This window comes from Ptiloglossa arizonensis, chromosome 9 (assembly GCF_051014685.1).
Source record: "Ptiloglossa arizonensis isolate GNS036 chromosome 9, iyPtiAriz1_principal, whole genome shotgun sequence".
NCBI classification, from domain to species: domain Eukaryota; kingdom Metazoa; phylum Arthropoda; class Insecta; order Hymenoptera; family Colletidae; genus Ptiloglossa; species Ptiloglossa arizonensis.
Genome location: NC_135056.1, coordinates 14,609,763 through 14,634,274, shown reverse-complemented (window position 1 = coordinate 14,634,274; position 24,512 = coordinate 14,609,763).

Sequence of the window (24,512 nt, the reverse complement as noted above, 5' to 3'; positions counted from 1 at the left end):
CGACCGGGACGAGACGTTTCCTTCGGAGCGGAAAATAAGCGTGACCGTGTAAGGTGTACGCCTTGTTGTCAATTACCGGAGAGGGTTTCCTTGCGAGCGAGTCTAGCCGCGCTCGCTAAATATGGCACGATAATTGTGCCGCGGCCGCTCTAATTATCATCGCGCCGGTTTATTGCTCGCGCTCGGGGCGGGAACCCTCCCTGGATCCCGCGTGCCCCGCATATTTATCCGCATCTACTTTGCCACCGCGTTTACACCTGCTACCTTGCTAAGGACCTCGTACGGGAAACACCCTTTCTTACGTTACTCTCTTCCCCCGTTTAACTCACGCCATCTTCCTTTCTCGGGGTACCGTCTACGGGGGGATTTCCGTGTCGCGTTTACAAGGGTACTGGGAACGATACCGAGTCGATAGGTAAGTAAAATAATGATAGAAAGAATGATAACGAGTGTATGTTTCGGTTTTTGTTTCAGGTTTAGCGAAAGTATCGAGGGGACTTTTGTCTCGAATTGTGGTTTGCACGGATGGTGAGAATACTAAAAATATTTTGTTTCAATTTTTGTCTCGAATTGTGGTATACACTGGTGATGGGAACGATACCGAGTCGATACCATCGGTAAATGAAATAATAACGTAGAAAATAACGACGAGTGATAAATGTTTCGATTTTAATTTTCGATTTTCCGAAGGCACCGTTTCGAGGGACTTTTGTCTCGAATTGTGGTTTACACTGGTGGTGGGAACAACACCGAGCCATTGGTAAATAAAATAATAATAAAAAAAAAAACAATAATAACCAATGGGCGAATGTTTCTATAATACTTTACCAAAAATGATTCGCCCGATTTCGCGTTCACATTTCGCGAACAATTTCACATTTATCGCGCGATTCGCGTATACTTCGATTCATCCACGATACGTCCCTTCTGCGCTCGTAAACGTGTAAATTAACTCGAAAGATCGTCGACGCGTGGCAGATTTTTCCATTCTCGTTGCATCACGCCCCAGGGTACAAAAGCGGGCGCACCTTTCGCGCACCTGTTCGTTCGGGGTTAAAAGATGAGAAAGTTGGAGCGGGAAACGTTACGTAAAATCCATCGCGGTTAACGCGACACCGTTGTCAACAACCACTGAGAATATTCCGCTCCGAGTCTCCGCGAATAGGTGAATTCGTAGACCGATGAAATAAATCCCATGAGAGGGTGAGGGGGGAGAGATCGGAGTTGTTCGTCCCTTCGAGGGTGGACGAATCGTCGTTTCACGTGGTTGGATATCTCGCGAGAAACGAGTAGGGATTGTGTTTCGCGGGTACCGTAATAAAATTTTAATTTTGCAATATCCCCTTTCAGGATCTCGGCTCGGCCGTACGGCAATTTACTCGCCTTCCTCTTTCGTTCGCCTACTTTCCTCGCTGGTTCCTCGGCCCGCCTGCATTATTCTTATGCACGCGTCGAATCCCGCTTCAAAGCGACCGATGCAATTTCGTTCGGGCGTTTCGCGGCGAATTCGGGCGAAATCGTTGCTCACGGGACCGGCGGCGTGGCGCGGTGTAGCGTCGGTGAGAAAAAAATTGAAATTTTCGTTCTCGCGATCCGCTGGCGCTCGGTGTGGTGCTGCCCGCTCGAGGGGGGAGGGCCGTTCGGATGATGGCCCCTTGTAGCCAGATTGGTAAACAAGGTCGGCGCAATTATCGTGGGCCAGAGAAGTCGGTAGTAAAAATTTTGGCCCGTCAGCGCCGCGCGTTCTCCTCTCCCCGTGCTCCGCTCTCTCTCTCCCACCCTGTTCGGTTTACCCTCTCCGTTCCACACGTAGGAATTTATTGCCCTCGGGACGGGGAAGCCTCGAATCGCCTCCTCGCGCTCGCAAGTGGCGATTTTCGATCATTACGACCGGTTAAGTGGATTTCGAGAGCCGAAAATGTTGCGCATAACAAACAAACGCCTGTATTCTCTCTTCCGCGGGATAAACTCCTTTTCGTACGTAGCTCTCGTGCGTCGAATCGATCGTTTCGATTATCGGTTACCGTACCCTCTTTATTTCCAACGCGAGAAATCTTCGACGACTCTCTTCAATTTTTTCACCGTGGATCCTTCGCTCCTCGACGATCCAACGTCGAATTATCCGGTAGGGGACAAGTTTTTTTTTCTCTAATTTATCGACCGCGATGGCGCCATCCGCGACGCGAGAATTTTTATTCAATGACCACGGTCTCGTTGAAAATACGATTGTTCAAACGACCCATTTTTTCCGTCACTGTTAATTTTATTACAATTGATCTCGAGGATAGTGCTCTATTTACCGAGACTAAGATTGTCACATCGATTCGCAGGATGGAAATAATTCTCAAGGAGACTCTTGCGATTGTTTTAAATACCAGGACGGATCAACATTCTCGACATTTCGACGCTCTCGTTTCCCGTTTCGTCGAAATCGAAAATGGTCGATCGATCGAGTTCTTCTAAGAAATAGGTGCAGCGTTAAAAAGTACTTTTATTCGACGATCGGGCAAGTATATGCATTCGATCGCGCGGTCGGGCACGGAACGACACGGTTATCGTGATTTTTTCGTACCGGGCAGTCCTCGTGGCTCGTTCCTTCCTCGAGACAAAGATGCTTTCTTAGTTCCGCCTCGCGATCCAGCGTCTTCTAGACCGCCGGCTAGACTGCGAGATTGCGAGTGATCGATGCGCCGTCCTGAATCCACCGCACCGAGACGCTTGTAAGCTGTAAGAGCATTATAAGCCGAGGGCCGTGCAAACGGACCAAAAAGAACGGAATAAGGATCGCGTGGGACGAGAGGTATGAATGAATGGATAGACGGACACGAGCATTATGTTGTGACACGCGTCCTTAAATGGTCGACACTTAACATCCTAATTGTTCCATATCCTGCGTCGCGATCCGCCCCGAGTTGCGTGCTCGCGTCCACTAGCAACCATCCGGTGAATTTTTCCTGGAAAATCGTCGGTATTAACGCGTCCAACTAGCACGCGAGTTCACGAACGTGCACGGTTATCCTCTCGACGTTCTCCGGAATCGCGTTCCTAAAAATTTCGACGATGAGCGCGTTCGTGGGACGTGAATACGGAATTAGAGAACGAAAATAGAGAGCGGAGAATATCTTTCGGGCTCTTCTTTCTCGGTAATTTCGTCCAATTATTCGTTACGGTGCTTTTTCTCTAAATTCCAGTCAGCAAGTGCGTTACTTAGGTATCTCTCTTGTATCGATAGCAGTATTGTTGAATTCTTCGCAAATTGTATTTAAAATTGTACCATTCGTTTCCCCTGTATCCTCTCGCGAAAGAAACAACATTCCCTATTTTCTATCGTATCTCGGGATAAACGTTCGAGAAAAACGTGACGACGATTGCGACATTTGTTTCGAGGTTTGTTCAATGTTTCACGGAACGTATCTCCGTGAAAGAAAAAAAGACACTCTGGTGCGTTTCCCGGTAAGTGTGCTCCACCTTCTCGCCCAAAGATCCGAGCAGAAAACTCCGTTCATTATTTTGTATAGGAGCTAATTCAAGGTTGAAAAATTCCGGTAAAAATCAATCGACGATCCGTGCGTATATCCGAATCGTTTCGAAGAAGCGTCGTAAGCTCGAAGCTCCCGAGCTCGTAAAGCAAAGGAGGCTTCGAGGCCGGCCGAGTTTTACGAAATCTCTCTATCCACTGCGTCGAGCGATTCGCAAGCCCCGAGAACACCGGCGATAAACTCCGAGCGCGGAGTAAATAAGTCGACCGGTCCGGGGTAGCCGTTCCCGAAGGGATCGTTCCAATATTCGAAACAGCACCTACGGTGCCGTCCGTTCGGCTTCGCAAACCTAATATTCGAAACGGCCGGGCCGCCCACGCGCCTCTCGAGATCGATAAAACGCCTTCTCCGATCTTCTACGAATTTTTCCGCAACGGTTACAACTACGAGCCGAGGACAGAGCGCTATTCACACCCGGGTCTCTCTTTTCTTCGTATCCTTCCACGGTACCGTCTTCTCCTCGCTCCTCCGCCTCCTCCGCCTCCTCCGCCTCCTCCCGTCGTAAGAGATAAGGGAAAAGAGAGACGCGCAATATGACAGTCCCTTTATGCGTCCGTCGCGCGTTGAAAGTACTTAGCCGCGTGTATTTATGCGGTCCGGGGTTATCCGTTCGGGAACCGGTTCCTCTTCGCTTCCCTCTCCCCCCTGTACGGTTTGCAAAATGCACTATTTTTCGATAAGCGTATCTCGCGCCTAGCCAGGGCCCCAGCTGTCGCGCAACCGCGTGAAAATTCCAACGCGAGTTTCCATCGAGAGGCCCCCGTAACCAAAGACGGTCCCCCTCCGCCCCCACCCTCCTCCGTGCACCTCGACGCGGTCGTTAAGTAAGACGGTTACATTGAGAGATGGCCAATGTAAATTGCGATGACGCATACATATGTGTCGCGCGGCCGTGTAACGATATATCAACGTCAGCAAATTGTGATAAATAAAGTGCAATTGAAGATGGCGGAGGAGGGCACCAGCGACGAGAGTCGAACCGTGCTGCTTCTGCTGCTGCTGCTGCTGCTGCGTACCTTCGCGCTTTTTCCCCGTGTCGTCGCTCGGGGGGATGGCGAAGGACGCGAGCCGTCCGACGATCGTTTAATTGTTCGATCGTGGCGAGTTCTCGGGGATCGATCGGCTCCGTGGAACGAAAATCGAGAATCGAAGCGATCGAATCGGGCCCCGTATCTCGTACGAACCTATAGCGTGCGCGTACACGCGTTTGCGTAATCTATATTTCGCTCGTTACACCCATACCTCGATATAAGTACCTTTACGCAACTCTGTATATATATAATCCACGGTTCCCTATCCTGTATGGATTTCGCGTCACAATACACTCGCAGAGCGTACGTATTTCGCTCGTTACACCCATACCTCGATATAAGTACCTTTACGCAACTCCGTATATATATTGCACGGTTCTGTATCTCGTATGGATTTCACGTCACAGTACACTCGCAGAGCGTACGTATTTCGTTCGTTACACCCATACCTCGATATAAGTACCTTTACGCAACTCTGTGTATTTGTTCCACGGTTCCGTATCTCGTATGGATTTCTCTCAGAGCGTACGTATTTCGTTCGTCACACCCATACCTCGACATCCGTACCTTTACGCGAATTTGCGAATTTATTTCACCGTTCCCTCGTATAGACTTTTCGTAGCGCGTACACACCTGTTCAATTTACATTTCGTTCGTTAGACTCGGCCCTCGACACACATACGATAGCGAAACTTTGAAAATTTATTCCACGGTCTCTTCGTACGTAGCGTTACGTTTCGATATACTAGAAATTATACTCGACGTGGTTGTTTTTTTCGTTGTTTCAGGTACACGGTACGAAAATCTCATGAGTATACGTACGACGTAATTTAAGAAGAATTCGTTGTACGTGATTTCGATGTAAGTAGCAGTTCCCGGGTACGAAACTACTATGTACGTACATCGAGGGACGGGTAGTACTCCTCGCTGCGGATGAATATCTGTGAGAACGTACGCGAGTAAAGCCCATACGGCGTACGTAGCCTGAGAACAGTTTCGAAATTCCGAAGTGCATTTAAACATCATCCCCGGTTACATGGACGGAAAACTGATCGAGGTCCCCGTACACGAAGGGTTAAATAACTCGATCGTCGAGGACCTTCTGTCCACGAGTACGGTAATACGGTATGTCCCACGAGAACGTGTCACCGATTCACGATTCGCGCAAATACGAAAATTACGTAACGAAACGTACGCGAGATATAAGCACTTCGATAAAATTCGATATCGATATTGTAACATTAATCTAGAAAATTTTACCAACGTTTCTTACGCGTCACAAATTCGTAAAATTCGTCGTCCAGTGACGATTTAAACGTTTGCGGTTTTTTAGACGCACGATCCGTGTAAATTCGTCGCGAATAAATGTATATTTACAGAGATATCGTCGACACGGTCTTGCGGGACAGATTGCACGTCGTTACTTTCGTTTTGGTCGATCGATCCACCGGCCGTTCAACAGGTTGAATCTCGTCTGGAATTTCGCGATCGGTTCATCGTTCCCCCTCTTACGCGTACGAATGTTCTCGATAAAATTCTGAAAATCTTTGTAACAACGTATATCCAGATTGGATTCGAAAACAATGAGCTCGCAGTCGTTACCGTACGCGCAATCAACGTTCGTTAGTTAACGAATGCTGCGCGAATCGTCGGACCGTGACGAAGAACTGTAAGTGTCATAAATAACGGACGAGGAGGGACAGCAGAGAGAGAGAGTGAGGAGGGGGGAGGAGGGGATTGGAAAAGTGCTCCAATTTGTGCGATTTTTCAGGCAGAATATAAATGACGCTCGCGACGAGCGCGCAATTAGCGGATTATTTCGCAACAATCAAAATGCGCGGGATCATTTTTATACTCGATATTACGGTGTGTGGGTGAATCGTTCATGATGCCGGGTGTTTGCGTAATTACGTCGATAGCGCTGATTTCGTCGGTCCTCTTTTTCGAATCGCGGATTACCTACCGTGGATCGCGAATAAATTTTCGTTTTTTATTTTTTTTTTTTTTTTTTTCGTTTCGAATATTTTTTTCCTACCGGTTGCGCGGGTCCGTCGAAACGATGCAAATTTAATTCGGAATATTTTCATATTTTTCGTAATTTAAGAATTATACGGGCGTGGATAAATGCAGATGGCTCCGGAACAGGGGGTTTGTATTTGAGCGACAGCTCTTTTTATTCGCGAGCTTTCCAAATAATTTGCAAGAGTATTTCATCCCGAAACATATTCCGTGACGTCTGCAACGAGAATAACCCTAAAAAGAAACTCGCACAGCGACGAAGAAATTCTCGTTGCATCGAGATCGAACATTCACCGAAACAACTGTAACCACGTTCGTGGAAAAATGGTTCGAAACATATTTTACTTTACATCGAGGGATCAACGCGTTGAAAACTGGCCTCGGATCCATCTACACCCGTATCTCCCACACCGATTAAACGGTCGCGCGACTGGAAGTCTACATCGAGTCGAAAAGGCCCATGGGTATCGTGGCTTGCGTCTATAACCCCATTGATCGAAGATCGCGAACTATAGAAGTAACTACCCCCTGGTGTTCACCACTGCCGGGAGTATCTGACTGGGAATAACTCGTCTTCTCGTCTTTTATCGAATCATCGAGCCCTTGACTTCGATCTCCAGGTGTAAGGACGTTACTCTCGGCTGATTTTTGTACCGACAATTCGTCAAAGATACAACAACCACGAAAAACCAACAGTGTGTACCCAACCTCGCCAAAGAACGCCTCCATTCTAAAATCCCGATTCAGAATACCCAAATCCGGGCTAGAGACGGTCAGTGTCGACCCAACGAGTTCGAGAAACGTGAAACAGCTCGAAGAGTGGCTTCTCGACGATCACGAACAAGTCTCGTCTGCTTATCGCGCCTCGAAATTAGGCGTCTGCTCGCTCGCGAGGAATCCGACGCCCCGGCGGTGTCGTTATCGTAATTGAATAATGGATCGGGGACCGTGGTCCGTTTTCACGTGGTCGACTGGCCGTCGGAGTGTAAACAGGGTGAGGTGCGGGGAGGTGGTGGTTAATTTTTAATTTTCAGCGATTCTTCACGGGCGTCCGGCGGTAAATACCTCGCTGACGAATCGGCGGCCTCGTCGGGACCGTCGCGACGGGGCGCCGATGGCCTCGTGGAAGGACAACTAATACCCTCCTTGACGTATCTTTTCAGAGCGGTGAATCGAACGCGAGAGAGAATGAGAGAGAGAGAGAGACAGAGAGACGGAACGAATCCTTGGACGAGAAAGAGGAGAGGAAGGACTCGCCATCGAGACGACGCGACGGTGGTTGCTGCGTTAAGGCCGCATCGCAACACCCATACCCATGGGGCCAACGTAGAAGCAATAATCGGTAGAAAGGAACGACGCCCGCGGCCGAGGGACGGACGGGGGAGGATTGGATGTATTCCGGTACTATCTACGCAATATATCGTGGGTTAATTAATCGTTTAATGAAACAGTAGTTAGCCGTGATGATTGTGATATTTTATTATTATCTCTCGGGCGAGAAAGAGAGTCGGTCGGCGGGTCTCGAGGTTCGAGCGGCCATCCGAGCATGGGGGGAGTACGGTTCGCGATAGAGGTGGGGGACGACGCGACCGTGAAGGGAGAAGCGAGGCCGATGAACGATAGAGGGAAAGGGATCGAGAAGCAATTTACAAGGAAATCGGCGCTCGACCGACTCTCCACGGACCGCGCGATTGTTCCTGGTCGGGGTATCGAAGGATCGCAGATGGATTTTGCGTATTATCGCGGACGTTATTTATACAGCGCGCGGGCCGAGCTGGTTGCGCCCCGTTCCGCACCAATATCTCGCTCCGGAATGCGGGGGATATGCTACCAGCAACCCCCGAGCGCACGCGCCATTTTATTTCGTTCGCGGGACGTGTCGGGGAAAACTTCGAATATCGCCGAGTGAAATTTACGACCGGTCGATTTCGCGCCAAATATTTCCGCAATGTTTCGTAGATGCGTTTAATACATCGATCGTACGTACACGGTTGTTGAAAATGTACGTTTCACGAGGGTCTGTGCAGGAGAGATCGTTCCTGCGAAAGATGTTCGGTGCGTTCACTTGCTCGCATTATTGAGATCAGGTTCGGAAAATGGAGCTCGAACGTACACTTGAGGTACGGATTTGAAAAGAAAAACGGTTCCTCGTATCTATCACCCGTGTGTTCGAGGTCAGGTTTAGAAAACGAAGTTGAAGATCGATGAAGGGAACACGCGGAGCTTCATATTTAACAATTTCGCGTAATTCAAGTACCCGAAGAAACACGCGCGAACCCGAGTTCCGTACATTCAAATTTACCGGGTTGTTCGATCTATCGCGCGTAAGAAGATCTCGCGACGGAGAAGCGTGGAAACTTTCCTCGCGAGATTCTCTTCCGGAAGCAACCTCGTCGACGTTTTTCCTCTCGAAGGGCGTTTCTCTGTTCGCGAATAAATAAAAAGTGTTCCTCGAGGTGAATCAGAGTCTCTCTCGATTTAAGTCTCTCCCATCTAGTTACGCGCACCCGAGTAAACTCAGCTCGGCGCTAACTGCGCTAAAATCCGCGATTCTTCTCTGTCTTTCTCCTTCTGCACCGAGATCGTTCGCGAAGCGATCGAAAACCGCGCAAAGCTTCGCGAAGCGTCTTCGTTCTCCGCATTCGCGCGTACACGAGTTTTTCTCACGAGGACGCGGAAACCTCGGTTCGCGTTAGTTTTCGTTAGGAATTCGTGCCAGGTTGTACGATACACGGGAGCAGCTCTCGACGAAGCGTTTAATAACGTCGATTCGGGTTGCCGGGACGATCGTTCCCATCTCCTATCTCCATCTAGTCCCCGATCCTCTCTCTTCGTTGGTCCCGCGCGTTCTTCCTTTTCTCTCATTGTCTTTCACCCTGCTCCCCGCCCCCTCGCTCCCCCTCGCCAACTCCTTTCTAACCTCGGTTCTCCTTTCGGTAGGTGGGATATGTACTTCTTGTAGAGCGGGTGATTGATCGCTTAAAAAACTCCCGCTCGGGAGCAGAAGACTCCGAGCGGCCGGTTCGTTTCGCTCCGTCTCTCTCCGTCGCGATTTCGCTCCTTCCGTTTCGTCTTTCTTCCATACACGACCACGCGTGCACGTACACATGTACACGCGTGCACACGCATACACACGCGCGCACACTCTGTGTTCACCTCCCCTCTTTCGTTGGCCCGTTTCTCCCCGCCGTCACCGTCGGCCGCAGTTCCCCCGGGTTCTCGGTAGCAACTTCGTATCGGCTGGTGCAGCTTCTTTCATTATGCCATTTTTAATCAGCCCTAAGAGCGGCTGCACGACCACGGCCCAATGTCATTAGGTACGCGCGCTGCCGAAGAGGCCAATACACCCTTTTCGTCTCCGTTCGAAGCCCCCGGTCGTCGACGTGGGGGCCCCCGTCCGCCGTGGAATCGGGGCGAGATAAATCAATCGATATCGATACCCGCGTCACGGTGTCGATGCGCGGGTACCATATAGGCGCGAGCCTCCTTTCCATCGCGGTACCGATTCCACGAACCCGGGTGGTACCTTGGCCCCCAAGTTTTGTCGTTCCAAATTTTCTTTCGGGGTTTTTCTTTTTCTTTTTCTTCTTCCAAGGGAAGATTTCGTTTCGCACCAAGAACCGAGGTTTCCATCTTTATTTTCCGTTTCTTTCGAGAGGTTCGATCGCGCGTGTTTTTACGCTTCTCCGCGCGCGCAGGGTTCCCGGCGCGTGGCAATTAGAACGAGAAGACGCTCCGCGAATCCGCTCCGGTTCGCGTTCACGGTTACGGTGTACGGCGGTACGCCGTCGCGCCATCTCCGCGAAATGATAACTTAATATTCCTCCGCGGAGACATACTCGCGGCGATCAATATCTGTTGCTTCTTGCCGAAACGAATCTATATTCATTAGGTCGAAGAAGTAGGCCCCCGCTCGGCGTCGTTCCATCGACGTCGTCGAGCTGTTGCTTTTTCTGACGTTGATCTGTGGACCGATCCTCTCGTTTTCTCCTCTCTCTTTTTTTTCTCCTCTCTCCCCTCTTTCGTTTTCGTCGTCAGCTCGCGAAGGTATCGATGCAACCGTTTCGTTCTGCCCGCGCCCGGCGCGAACGTTCAACCTCGGTAAAATAGCAACACGGGCCGAGATTCCCGGGGGTTATTAACTGTCTTTGAAAACGAAGCGAAAAGAAGCAAAAGGAGAGGGAGAGGTGGCTGGCGAAAGATACGCGGCTCGAAATCCACCGGGCGATATCTCCCGGGCGAAGACTAATTCCCAGCTATCGATACCTGTTGCTCTCGGCAGCGCGAAGTCGTTAAGCAGTTGCGTATTGACAAATGCCTTCGTTCTCCGAGCCGCGTCGCCGAGCACCGCGGCCCTGTTATCGCGTACGAAATTGCGCTCGCATTGTTCTCGCTCGTGTTTCTGTTTTTCTATTTAACGGAACACCGTGGGGCCCCGCGGGGCCCACGTAACTTGTAACAATCGCTATTCCAAATACGGCTCGACGTATCTCTACCCCCGTTGGATATTAGGACCCGCGGAGACCGCAGAATTTGCGTAAGCCGCGCGGGCACCCGGCTCGAACCGGTAGGGAGGACCGATCGTTCCGCGAAACAAAAGATCCTCGACTCGATTTCTCGGCACGAACGATCCCTCTTCACCGACCGAGAGACGGAGAGTCAAATTTATCGCCGGATCGTCGAACTTTCCGAGTCGGACCGCTGCTCTACCGATTGAGCTATCGCATAGCTTTATACACGGTACGCGCGCGCAACTGTGTTTACGTGAAATTCTCGGAATCGAACTTGGGGTTTCGAAAGACGCAGAAATAAATACGCGATCTCCTGCAACGCGGTTCGTTCCGTGTCGTATCGGGACCGTGTTGAGCGAAACCCGGAAAATGCGATGGAGACGTTTCTGCCGTTTTTTAAATTAAATTGTCAACTTTTGCAGGTATCGAAGTTTTTGAACAGTCTTCGCGGTAGTAGATTCTAGTATTTGAATCGAGAATAGTTTTGAGGGCTCCTATCATCGTCTGGAAGGTTAGTTTCAAATGCACCGAATAATTCCGTCATTTTGTAGTAAATTTATTTGAAAATAATTTTTAGATGGAGTCAATAGTTGGGACACTGTCGCCCATCGAGAAGATGTAAAGTTTTCATTCGGTAGTTACCGATGAAACGATTTGAAAATTTTACACATACGGCGACACCACAGGGGGATGTACACCCTTCGTGTTGCAAGAAGATCGAGGGACGAAACGTTTCGAGAAGCGCGGATGTCGTTGTTTACAGCGAACGAAGTCTCTCGTTCGAAGACACGGAGCCCCGTTTTCAGATTCTCGTAAGTTTTCACTCTCTACTCGTGTAACCGGTGTTTCAGTACTAGCGCGCTCTTCAAATATTTAACTTGTGTACATACTCGTAAAAAAGCTTTATCCACGGCCGCTCGGATAGTGCCGCGTATACATTGCGCTGGCTTCGCGATAACAGATAAGGCACCGATCGATAGATTTTAAACGTCCGTGACACAGACCGCGATGCAGAACACTCCGATATTCCCTCGATAGAAAACGTTGCACCGATTCGAAAGAATTAATATCCGAATCGACGACAATGTTCGAAAATCGTCGCTCTGCACCTCGAAGTAACGTTCTTCCTATAATTCTCGAGTATTCTTTCTTCGCGAGTGAAACGGTTTCACACTTTAGTCGTTGCGGAAAGAACCCGAGGAATTACAATATTTCGATATATCGGAATTCTCTTCAACGAAAACGTTGCATCGTTTCGAAAGAATTAATTTCCGAACCGACGATAGTATTTGGAAAACGTCACCCTTCATTTCGAAGAAACGTTCTTCCGATAATTCTCGAGCATTCTTTCTTCGCGAGTGTAATCGTTTCACGCTTTAGCAGTCGCGAAAAGAATCCGAGAAATTATTCTATTCCGATACTCTTTCGAACGAAAGCGTTGCACCGTTCCAAAAGTATTAATTTCTCAATCGACGATAATATTTGGAAAACGTCACCCACAGCTTCGAAGAAGCGTCCTTCCACGAAACGTTCCATCAACGTTCTATTCTCGCCAAACTCTTTCGAAACTCGTTCGCGGCCGAAAGAACCCGAGGAATAAAAGATCCCAAATTCGAGTTTCTAAATTTCGTGGGTCCTCGCGGTCTAGCGATAATTCTTCCGCGAAGATTCCCGCCGGGATAAAGACATTCGAACTGCACGCTATATTTCCCCGTTCGTCCTGTCGGAGGGAGGGGTAGGAGGGGGGTTCGGTTAAAAAATGAACGCAGAAAGACATTAACAAACCTCGCGTCTACCGAGGGGAAGAAATTGGCCGATGGGTATATCTCTCGGGGTTCTCTCCTCCTCGAGACAAATTTCTAGCCATCGATATCCGTTCCAGGCCAGGGGACTACCAAATCTGCATTCATTAAGTGGAAGCGGTCGCGATTTCCCTTATACGCTTCTGGCGTCGCACCGGCTACGAGGCCGATTCGTCGCACGCACACCACCGCCTCGCCTAAAAGCGCGTAAACTGGCGCGAGTTTGCCGAGTGATAAATGCCGGAGAGAAGAGGATTCGCACGCTGGACCGTCTCTCCCCCCCTCTCCTTTCCGCTCCTCGCTCGTTCGCGTCAACTCGCTCGTTACCTTGTGCGCGCGTTTTGCGCGCGTGTGATCGTTGCGCGGCGGTGAACGCGCAGGCGCGAGAGGGAGAACGAACGCACGAACACCATCGAGCGATCGCATATTTAAGCTCGAGCGAGCGAACGCGCGCGCGCGCGCGTGACGTATCGTCGCGGTTTGGAAAAGGAAGAGTCACGGCGCGGCGGTCGTGTACGCGCACGCGTGCACGCAGCCACGCACGTAGCCAAGCACGTAGCCACGCACGTAGCCACGCACGCAGCCACGCATGTGCGGTGCGGGCCGCGTCCCCTCGCTCGCGCATGCGCTCACGATGCACGAGCCTCATCCTTCTTGCGAGCTACTGACGCGCCAATAAGAGCGCGCGTTTCAGTTGTAATTAGGGAGAATGTAAATCAAAGTCTCGGGCCGAGAGGAGCGGCCCCGAAACTGCCCCGCGGCTACGTTCCTCTTTGTCTTTCGGAGCCGCTTTTCGACTCGGCGGCACGCTATTCGTCGCGGCTGCGCGGTAAGCGAGACGAAACACAGCGCGGGAAACTCGTACAACGAATTTTCCTACTCGGTGGATCTTCCTTCTTTTCCACGATTCGGAAATCGATTACGACGATCCGTTAAATGATTACGAATTTGTCCGTAACTCGACAAAAGTATTTTCCAAAGTTACTCGATACTCGATACAAAAATACACTCCGAATCGTATTATCCGAAGCTACCCAAAAGATCGAGCAGAGACAAAACGAACCATCTTGTCTCCTGGTTTTTCATCGATCGCGCGCGACATCTTCGAAAGTACGACTTCCGATTCGGAAATCGATCTCGAGACGTTCCTAAGTCGTCGCGGAATATCTCGTCGAATAGGTCGTTCCGCGTTATCGAATTTCGTTTCTCGTAACGAACCGATATCGAAGCCTCGGAGCGCACGAACTCGAACGCGGCGAGTCTCGCGCGCCGCATTCCGTAGCTGCGGTCGAATCGGTTTCGGAATTGGCCGCTGGCGATCGGGCGGATCGAAGGCGGTGGATTACGCGAACCCCGGAGACAACCTACAAATTTCATCGTTCGGTTTCACCGACTTGTCGTTTCTGGGCCCGAAGTCTCGTTCGGTAACCGCCTCGGCCCCGTCACCGAGCGTTGCGTGAATTCGAGCGATTTGCTCTCGCGGCGCTCTCGGCCGCCGGTCGCTACACCTGGCCTTTTTACCGTTTCGTCGAGCGGAGCGCCTCGAGTGCGCGTGTAAACACAAGGGAGAGGCTGCGGCGACCAACGCACACGATTCGCGGTTCGGATACACTCGGGCGTCGCGGTGCGTGAAATACGCTCGCGCTCGCGCTCGCGCTCGCACAATCGGCCCCGAACCGAGCGCGCACGTACGCGCGTACGGGGGCCCCCGTGAAACCGGACGAAGCGTTACTCGCCCGAAGAGAACCAGACGTCCGCGGAGAGCTCGACGGCTGCGTCCGAGCCGGAGCATTAGTTAGCTGTCCGTCCGTGTTCCAGGTGTCCGACCGGTTAAATGTTAATTTCGTGGCCGCGCTCGGGACTCGCTCAATTAGAAACAATCGCCCTCGGTATCGTTGCGCGCGAACCTTCGACGGATAGGCGACTCTATTTCGCGCGGCGCGTACAACGAGAGGGAAGACCCCGCGATATCGAGGGGAACCGAGCGGCCGGAATTTTCGAACGCTCCACGAGAGAAAATTAGGGACACGGAACGTTAACGAGAGCGTCGGAGGAGATCGTGTATCGTAGGGAGAACGAAAGATCGGACTTCGGGGGGCGAATGGAATGCGGGGTCGCGAGCGAATGGAACGAGGACCAGGTGTAATCTTTCTTTCTTCTTGGAGTATACCGGGCGAGCCACCTGACAGAATTTGCCGCTCGAGGACGAGAAAAATTGGAGCTTCGAGTATCGACGAATTGGACGTAACGACAGATCGAGTCCCACGGTGAAAGGAACTCGGTGCAACGAGGCGTGGTCACGAAAGCTAATTAGAAACTTTTACTCCGTGGAACTCGGTATTCCTACCGAGCTTTCTTTCCCCGTGGTATAATTACAGCGAGGCACTCGACACACCCGCCTCGAAACGTTGCGAATTAAAAATTAACCACCGAATGAAAAAATTGCGTAGAAAAATTCCTCCCCTTCGTGGGTGACGCGTTACGCTACGCGTACGCTCGTTTCGGAAATCAAGTTGTGCAGAGCAACGACTCCGTTTCCCGGGGAACGTCGCACGTTCGAAAATTTAATATTTCGCCCGATACCCACTCGCGCCGGACCAAACTATCCGATACTTCCAGCGAACCACAGCCAACGTTGAACGATGTCCAGACTTCGAACCCGTCGGTTGTAAACTTCGTCTATCCCGACGAAACTATCGATTTTGGCTCGCCGGTGACAACGTCGTTCGCGACACGATACAACGCGCGACACGCCGTACAAGGTATCCTCGATCGAGGGAAAACCTTTCCCTGGTGGAGAAAGGTCCCATCGACGAGAAAGTGAACGAAACTCGAGCATCGATCGAAGTTTTTCGGCAAACCGTCTCCGTTCTCGAAAGGAGAGTAACTCGCCGAGTATCTTCCCCGAACCGTTCCCTTCTTTCACCGAAACGACCGTAGGAGGAAAGTCAGTCCCCGTTTGGCGAACTGACGTTTCTAAGGTGGCATCGGCGTGGCGGTTGCTCGAAAAAAAGTCACCGCAGATTTTCTATTCGAGGACCGCTCTATTTACACGAAGCCAACAGGCGTGGGACACAACCGGGACAACCCATACATCGCGAACGCACAAAACCGAGTCACCGCGACGACGACGAGGACGACGACGAGGACGAGGACGACGAGGACGACCAGGACGACGAAGGGGGGAGCAAAAGTCGGCGGATGGCGTACCCCGAAACCTCTCCAGCGGCTGTCCGCCGCTTCTCGCCCGGGCTATTCGTGCGAAAGTGTCACTTTCGTGCCGGCGATAAACATGTGCAGGAGTCGGGGCGAACAGGACAGACGAATGGAAACCATTCCCGCGTCGATGCAAAAGAACGATCGCGAAAACGGCGGTGGCCACCTTTTCGGCCGAGGGAAAAGGGCGCGGAGGACTCACCGTTGCCGGTGTGCCGGAGCCGACGTGGGGAGGGAGCTCGCCGAGAGAGGACAGGAAGAAGAAGTTCTCGAGATTCGGAGGCGCGAGAGGGCTCGGTGCGCGCGTCGTCGGGGCGCTTCGTAAAGCGCGCATACCTACCCGCGGAATGCGCATCCACAGAAAACGAGGGGAACAGCTATTGTCTTGTCAGCGGGAGCCGCTAAATCTGCCCGCGGATCTCCTCACGATCGTACCTGCCTCCGCTATACCTCCGGCTCTCCCTTCGATTTCGTCTTTTTCTCCCCTCCGTCCGTCCCTCTTTGCTCCTCTTCGCCGCGTCATTTCGTTGCCCGACCCCTCCCTCTCTACGTTGGATACGCTCGCCGCTCGAGATTTCGGCCGCTCAAGGTCACTTTTTCCAAACACTTCGCGTTACGCGGGTATCTATACCTGTACACTTTCGGGAGGTGTAACACTGGTTGAAGTAAACGGTTGAAGTGTTGGGTCGAATGGAAGAATGATCTGGGTAGTGCCTCGTGTCGATGGCGAACACTCGATGTTAGGTTTCAGGGACTGTATTCGTAAAATATTTTGCTTTAAGTTCTTTTCAGTCGGTCACAAAATCGGAGAGTCGAGAAGCACGCGACATTATTCGTCACACGGATCGGGTTAAATCGGTATTGCAACGAACCAGATATTACTGTTCGAACGACAGGAACGATCTTGACGAACGTGGATCCGAAAATGGTTAATCTCAAAGCGTACCGAAACGATCGTCTCCTGCGACGTCGTGGAAAGTGTATCGCCCACTTCTTCGTCCTTCGGCGCGTTTCGCAACGATGTTTACAATGTAACCGAGACATTGGGCACCGTCTGGAATCAACCGAGGTGTAAATAACGCCGCGCTCGCGTCTCGGGCGGGGGAAACGTTTACCGGGGCAAATTGTCCGTTTCGCGAGGAGACGTTCCGCGAAGCGGCGATAAAAATCCGTCATTCTCGAGAAGGTATCGCTAACAAGGGACGAACAGCGCACCTGATGCCCATCGAATCTCGAAGAACGATCGTACGGGAGACCACGGGGACCGATCGTTCGTCGCGTTATTACGAGGCAACGGAGTGTCGACGGTGCCCTAGGAATACCCCGAAGGGCGTCACTGACTCGATCGACAATCAAGGGGGACGGAAAGGTGCGAGGGAGGGGGTTAGGAGTGAGAATTTTATTACCGCGGTGGGCCCTGTACGCGAGATTGCCGACCAACGGGATAATCGTCGGGCCAAGGGCAGCGGTGTGGGGCGTTTGCGCGAATATTTACAGACGACGGCGGTTTAATGATCCCCGAGGCTGGTGCTCGGCGCGAGGAAAATGTCGCGAACGTACGCCGTGTGTAAAGTTATTATGCCCGGTTTTATGCCCGCTCGAGATATAAAGGACGGCCACTAACGCGCTTCTCGGGGCGTAAAGGAAATATTGAAACACAGTAGGAGAGTCTGTAACGACGGACCTCGATCCTGCGGGCTTTACCGCGGTTGGATTAGCTCGTCCCGAGATGTTCCAAGTCCGGGGATATATCAGTCAACGCGTCGCTTATTGGACGCGTGACCGTCGCGAAATTCCAAAGAGGAAGTTGCGTCGTAACGCGGCCCTCCTCGAGAACCGGAGGAGGAGGGACCGTGGTCGTTGGATAAACCTCGATCGCCGTCTACGCGCACCATTGTCCGTTAGGTTGTCACGGATCGGCCCCCTCCACCGGTCAACCTTCTCTCCGTCTCATTTTTATTCCATCCTCATTGCTATTTATCGTTATTCGTTCGTATCTTTCTTTGATTTTATCCACCCGTATTTAGCGGATATCTTTGTACCGAGACACTCTTGCACATTTGTCGCGACAGACTCTCCGCTCCGTTTTGTACTGTACGGAGGTGGAAAGATTGCATTCGACCGATGGACGCGGGAGAAATTATCTCGCTGGTTCCATTTTCGTTTTTTAGCGATCGTTTACTAGGTTAAGATCGGTAACAACTATACTCGAGAATTCCGATCGTTGAATCTGTATTTCATCCGAGGGGTACTCGAGCTCTCTGATATTTAAGATAAATAACCTTCAACGGTTTCTTCTATTTTCTTTCGCTCACTCGCGTTTCTCTTTTCCTCTCTCTTTCGTTTTACCTTCGAGAACCAGCTTTCAATAGCACGATCGATCGAAATTTCCGAAACTTTCGCGTCCGTTACTTTCGAGCCGAACGAACCTCTGCGATTTCACCATCGAGTAGCGTTCTCGGTCTGGGAACGTTCGTTCCGAAGCGCGACCAGTTTCCGAAATTGTTCCAAAGTTTACGCCTACGGCGTCGATCGGCCTCCGTGCCTAACTTTCGACACCTTTCCCGGATACAGCCGGACAGGGTGGAAGAACACGCTCCCGAACGTTCCCAGTTTCGATTCCTTGGGGAACGCAACGCCTCCCCCCGTCTAATACATCTAATGCTCACGGTTCCCCGGCCGTTTCCGGCATGGCTCCGTCGTACGACGCTCGATCGCATCCGCAACTTGCTTACAGGGAATCGAGCGTGTATCGATCGATCGCGAGGGCCCGTAGCGATCAGTTACCCTGACAAAGCTCGAATGGAAACGTCCAACGGGGAGAGAAAGGACTCTCTCGGGCCCCGGGACGTCGTCGAGCGAGAGGCGGAAGACGAAGAAGAAGAGGCGCTGCTGTTGCTGGTGCTGCCGGTGCCGCCGCCACCGCCGCCACCACCGCCACCGCCGCCACCGCCGCCGCTGTTCTCCTACTCGCGGACGCGATCGGTGGACATCGACGCTGGGCCCCTGATACGAGAAGCGGCGCGGTGGTATTTCTCGGGGCATCGTGGCGATCGTGGAACGTCTAATAGGGGCCCTGATACCTTCGTCACGGATGTATCGGTGCATCGAGGAGGTATCGATCTTGTGCTCCATATGCCATCGACGGGGAGTATTATCGTATGTACGCCGTCAGGGCGGGAGGGTAAGCGACGGAAGGAGAGGCAACGGGGGTGTGGGGGGACGAGTTTGCAGCAACGTGACCGTTGTCTTGCCTGCCCACGCCTCGGACAACGGACAGCGGAGAAGTCTTTCCCTTTCGTCCATTCTTCTGTCTCCTGTCTCTCGGACGTTCGTGATCCGCCGCACGGACCTATACCGCGAGCTATATTAATTTCTCTACCCAGCATTGATGGATGCCACGGTCCCGAGAGAGAGAGAGAGAGAGAAAGAGAAAGAGAGAGAGAGAACAGCGCACAAGGGGATACCATCATCGGCCATCCCCCCGGTTACGGCTGAGTCGAATCGCGTGCCAGCCGGGTATTTCGCCCGCGAAGCGCGACGTGAAATAATAGAACCGGAGTCGATCGAATCGAAACGACGAGAGACGACGCATCGTGCCGATAGATCCTACCCCACCCGCCCCCGTAGATTCTCCCGTGTTGTGACACGGATCTTCCCATCGCGCCATTGCGCGTCACGTTGAACCGACTCGTCGGAAGTTTCCCCGGTTCGGGGCCCTCCCCCGGGTAACGCTGAATAACGTTAATTAATAAGATATTCGTCGCGACGATACGCGCGAACGTTCGGTACCGCGTCGTCGAGGGTACGTAGTCGTGGATGCGATTAGCTCGTCGTCGGTGCAGCGCCCCGTTGCACCGGTGCACGGTGCACGGTGCACGGTGCACCGGTGCGCCGCGCTATCCCGTACGGTGAATAGGATTCCAGACACGGACTGCCTAGGTAGCTCGAGCGTTATTAAGAGTACGTTCTACGAAGAATATCGAGACTGATCTCCGCTCGGTGAATCGAAAGCCCCGTGATTACGAAGTAGGACGAGCAATTATACTCTTTTTCGTAGCGGAACGCTCGCGTATCGTACGCGCCGGGGTCCGATTATTAAAACGTATACCGTAACGGGAAGGAGGGAGGGGGAGCCAGGCCCCGAGGAACAAAATGCTGCGGATCGCTCGTTAAATTAACGATTACGACACCCGTAATTCTTCCCTCGACCTCCCGTCCCCTCCTCCGCCATCCCCCACCCACCGATCTCCCCTTAACCTCGGTTTCGCCGTGGATCTTGGTAATTTGTATTTATTCGAACCGGTGTTCGTACCCGTACCTGTACGTGTATATAGATTTTCGTTTTTCTCCATTTTTGTTTCGTTTCTCCTCGGAGTCCCGGTTAGTATCATTTAATGATTAACGTCGTGCGGGGGAATTGCTTAATAAGGTATTGCGAGCGGTGGGTTTGGCGCAAGTTTAACCCGACCGCGTCGTTGCCTCCCGATGGTTGTAAATCTTTACGATCAACACCGTAATGGCGTGTATTGTAACTGTGACGTAAGACGTCGATCGAGGGGGAGCGGGTGAGTGGATCCCGGTGATGTTGTTTTTCCAGACCACGGTGCAACGTGCAACCGAATCACTGTAATCCAACAGCGGCGGTGGCGTCGGTGGCGGCGGTGGCGGCGCGTTGCGCGCCGAGGTAAGCATCCGGGGGCCGAAAAACTCGTAGCCAGGAAATGGCTTTATTGGCCGGCCGCTTATAAATTTTCGAGATAACGCGGGGAGAGGAGCACCGACCTTCCCCCTCTCTCGACACTACGCCGTTTTGGGGAGCCGAGAACGAGTTTCGCTCTTCTCGGCTCCGATCTCGGTGCGCGACCACGAAATCGCTCGTACATCGAAGTGGACATCGCGATTTTGATCGATACGTATCGTCGAACGTGTTATCGGTGCCGTGGTCGGAGTAGACGGGACCTGTTGTTCCCGTTTCAATGTTGAAAAATTATCGAGCGCTACGGCGCACGATATACATACAGTGGTCGATTATCTGATCCAGTAGGGACAAAAGATAATCGAGGGGGTTGAAAAATGGGGGACTTTTTTCCTTGGGGCAATTGGTAGATATAAATAATTATATACATTGGAATAATACATATTACGTTTAGGGTACAGTACACGCTTTGTTTGATGTACATTTAAGTAACGAATCTCACGAATCATTCGGTTGAATTTTGTCTAGAAACGTGAATAAGGAAACGACGACGATAGGACGTACTACTGCACTTCGAAAATCGATACTTTTCAAGATACTAGGTTTCACATTTTATTGAATATTCTATCGAACGTTCTGCCGGGGTAATACAGTTCCGCGCGTTAAAAATATTGAACGCCCCGATCGGTATAATTACATTATTGTTATTTATAAAGTGTCTACGAGTAACTAACGATATGCGCGGAGACCTTTAAGCAACGGGGTCCGGAGCAAGTGCACCGTTTGCCCGGCGCTAAGGGCGGTACTGCACGTTACAATGATTTATTATGTTCGACTAATGTTCCACGGAGTATGTCGATAAATGGTGATGGGCAGCTGTTAGTCGTCGACGAGACAACTAACGAGCTGTTTGGAGTTGCTCTCGAGATTTCAAAGAGGCGCGATATTTTATTCCCCGTTCGCTGATTTATACATTTATTATAGCCGATAATGTCGAGCCGTGGTCGAGGTAACGCGCGTCGCGCGGTTACAATCGGTGTTCAATCACCGATCGCTCACCCTGTGTATTAATTTTATATCGCAGAATGGAGTTTGCGTGTTTGTTTATTTTACCCCTATACCCGGGTAATTTGCCCGGGGAAGTAGCACTTGGAGTACTCGCATCTGTGAGTCGTTAGCTGTCAATGGTTCGAGCAACGTATACGAGCGCGTGTAATTCCATACGATACGGTTGTAAGCGTATCGAGCAGTTTGTTAAATCTGCTGTTTATTAAATCGTACCGTTTCTCGACCAATGCTTCGTTCTCCCGATTGACTCTGATTCCTCGGCTTTTCCCCAAATTAAAATTATCGCGATAAACGCGACCAGGTGCTTCTGCGTTTTATCGGTATCACTCTTGTAAACGATCCTTGTAAAAAAAGGTTACTAAATACGAGTTCCGTGCAAGTTTCCGGGAATTTTTTCGAGCCAAATACTTCGAGCGTACAACAGAACGAAAAAAACATCGTGTTCACGAATAATTCACCGTGTAAACGCGATCTCGAGTGTATAAACACCGTAACCGTGGGAAAAATCCGGAAAATTTCGCAAGATTACCGCGCGACGACGATAAACGAGACGGTGTTCCCGCAAAAGTCGAGCACGAGGCACGCGAGAGGACTGATTACGATGTGGGGCTTCTTTTCGGGAGCCGAGTCTGGTTTCACGCTTAGAATAAGTTAACTTTTTCCGCGACTCCCTGTCAGAAGGTAACAGAGAAGAGAGCCGGGTCCGCGCCGCGCCGCGGACTCGTCGGATGAGTTACGGCCGATCGTTTCGAGGCTCCTCGCCGCACCCGCTAATGGTGGAGTGTGCCAAACTGCCTTTTTCTCTCTGCCCCCCTCTATCCACGGTGCGTTTCCACCCCGTTTGCGGATTCGACGCCGCTTTGAGATCGTTCCGCGCGTACTGTCCGCTTCGTTGCATCGTCGCGGCGATCCGAGCGGTTCGAGAATCGCGCGAGCTCGAGACGGAGAGTACAAGTGTCGAGATTCGATGAATTTTTGGGAAACGTACCGGTGAAAATAGCGAATCGAGTTCGAAATGTATCCAGTTTCGAACACTTTGAACTCGAATCGCTCCGAACTCGAGAGGCTCGAAATTCCAAGTGCATCGAGTTTCGAACGCTACGAATTCTACGTGCACCGAGTTCCAAACGCCTCGAACTCGAACGCATCTAGTTCCAATATCTCTTCGATTCAAAAATTCACCGAGATCCCAACGTCCCGCGAACACGAACCGTTCCTCGCTCGAAACCCACCGAAATCGAGTCCTCTCCGCGCTCGAATCCCTCCCGCGCGTCGGTCGCGTTCCCGAAACAAAGGCTCCATTCACTCGGACGCAACAAAGTGGCGACGCGACTCTATTAACTCTTCGCAAAACTGTACGCTCCGCGTTCGAATGCAAATTAGCCACGGAGCGGTCCATAAAGTTTGTTCTCCGGGTCCTCTTCCCAGGCTCGAATTCCTCCGCGGATCTCCAGCCGCATTACGCTCGGTCGGGTCCCGCGCGCGGTCGCTCGCTCGCTCGCTCGCTGGCTCGTCTCGACTCGACTCGGCTCCGCTCGCGTGTATGCACGTGGACGTATTTAACCGTAGCAGGCGTACACGCCGCCGGTTACGAGGCAGCAGAAAGATAAAGGATAGAGAACAGTAGCGGCAATCAAGCCGGACATCGGACAGTGACGAATGCCGCGTATCATCGCGTATCATTAACCACGGCTCAAAGCATTCTCTCAACATCCCCTTTCACGTTCGTGCACCTACGTCGACGCGGAGATCCGGTACACGTCGCGTTCTTGTCGGCTCGGTACGAGCGCTGGCGCGGACCGACGACGACGACCACGACGGCGACGACGACGACGACGACGACGACCACGACCACGACCACGACCACGACCACGACCGCGAAGAGGACGACGAAGACGGGACTCCTCGCTCTTTTCGCGAGGGAACGATCCCGTACAATGTACGTACACGAGGTTCGGGGTTAAGTATACGAGTCCGTTACCGGTGACGCCGGCGACAACCAAGCGGGACGATATAATCTGCATACACGCCGTTCGGTCCTTCTGATTCCTCGAGCGGACGCTGTTTTCCTCGAGTTATTCCCGACCGGGAAATCTGTACCTTTGTCGAGCTTCCACGTTAAGACGGTCGCCGGCTCCTGTGTAGCCGGTGGCCATTGTGGTCGCGGAACTTACAAGGGGGAGTTTTACGATTCTCGCGGAACCTTTTTTTCCAACCAGAAAAAGAGAGAGAGAGAGAGAGAGAGAAAGAAAGAGAGTCCGAGTTTAAATTGCGGGGACCGATGAGGAGGCAACCGTGCAACATCGTCCGGTCGGTTAACCCTCGCCCAGCGGGCTCCGGGTCCATTTTGACGCGCGTAATTACGTCACAGTCGCGAAACGAACCTTCGACTTTCGTGCTCGTTACGACCGGTGAAACAAACGAGGAAAGAATTTACCGTGTATACCCGACAGCGTACAATTTCGCTCGAAACTCGCGGCGATTGATAAAATTCGGGTCCGAAGTCCTCGAGGAATGGAAATTTCACGAGTGAAATCATCGATCGTCGTCGACGAGAGGACGAACGTATCGAGGAAGGAACGAATCGCGCGGTATCTCGTCGGGTCATCCGTGGAGACATCGCGAGT